The sequence below is a fragment of the Morone saxatilis genome, unplaced genomic scaffold (genome assembly GCF_004916995.1).
Source record: "Morone saxatilis isolate NCDOM2014 unplaced genomic scaffold, NCSU_SB_2.0 Contig23, whole genome shotgun sequence".
NCBI classification, from domain to species: Eukaryota; Metazoa; Chordata; class Actinopteri; family Moronidae; genus Morone; species Morone saxatilis.
Window position 1 is genome coordinate 5789231 of NW_023339796.1, and position 791 is coordinate 5790021.

Here is a 791-nt window from a genome sequence, read left to right on the forward strand (position 1 = left end):
TGGTGGTGGTGGTGGTGGTGTACTCGGCGCTCTGTGTGTCAGGCTCAGTGCTATTCTTAGCCCTCTTCCCTCCCTGTCCCATCCTGCAGTCTGTGGATCAGGTTACTGTGCTGTGTGTGCTCTTCGTCTATCCCACCCCTCCTCTAACCCCCCAAACCGCTGCACTCACGCAAGGACATGCACTGAAGCAGCCGCTGTGCTGTCAGGGCCAACGCGCTCCAGCACTACAGGGAAATGGTTGTTATTGTTGTTAGTCAGGAACCGTCGGAGTTAAAGTGCAGGAGGTTATAAATAAATACAGAGACATCTGCTGCTCAGAAGGACCAGCGGTGCAGCCAGCACTCAGTTCAGTGGCTGCAGGTGGATTCATTTGTGGTTTGTCGTATCGAGGCTTAATGAACATAACTCAGAAAGGGTTACATTCATAATTCACATAATCTGAAGAGTTAGTTGACCTCCAGCCTTATTGACCGCCGTGTTTTGGTGCCGGTCTAAAGCCCGAGCAGGAAAGGCTACGTAACACTGACACACTGTTATTACTGCCTACGTGTCCAACGTGGAGCTCAATGGTGATGGTGCACTCCTGTTTCCTGTCTGTGCCTGAGGGCTGTTTGGAGTTCACTCAGAGACGTCACACTCCTGAAGCCTTTCTTTGGTTATGTTATAATCGACCAGCGATTCTTCTCGTTACTCCTTGAGTAGCTTCCAAAACGGGCCTTTCTCACATCCTGCCGGCTGGAAACGACACAGCTGAATCTCCTAACATTAATGAATTCACCTGTGGAGATATC

General features: G+C 50.3%; 1 protein-coding gene and 1 long non-coding RNA gene across 3 annotated transcripts in view; one reads left to right on the plus strand and one right to left on the minus strand.

Annotated features, from left to right (window-relative positions):
- ankrd12 (ankyrin repeat domain 12) overlaps nt 1-791 on the plus strand; it is a gene marked incomplete at its 3' end in the record, with an annotated part of 31012 nt that overhangs the window by 13325 nt on the left and 16896 nt on the right.
- Nucleotides 1-791, minus strand: part of LOC118334365 — a 3329-nt gene that overhangs the window by 1013 nt on the left and 1525 nt on the right. The window lies entirely within an intron of this gene.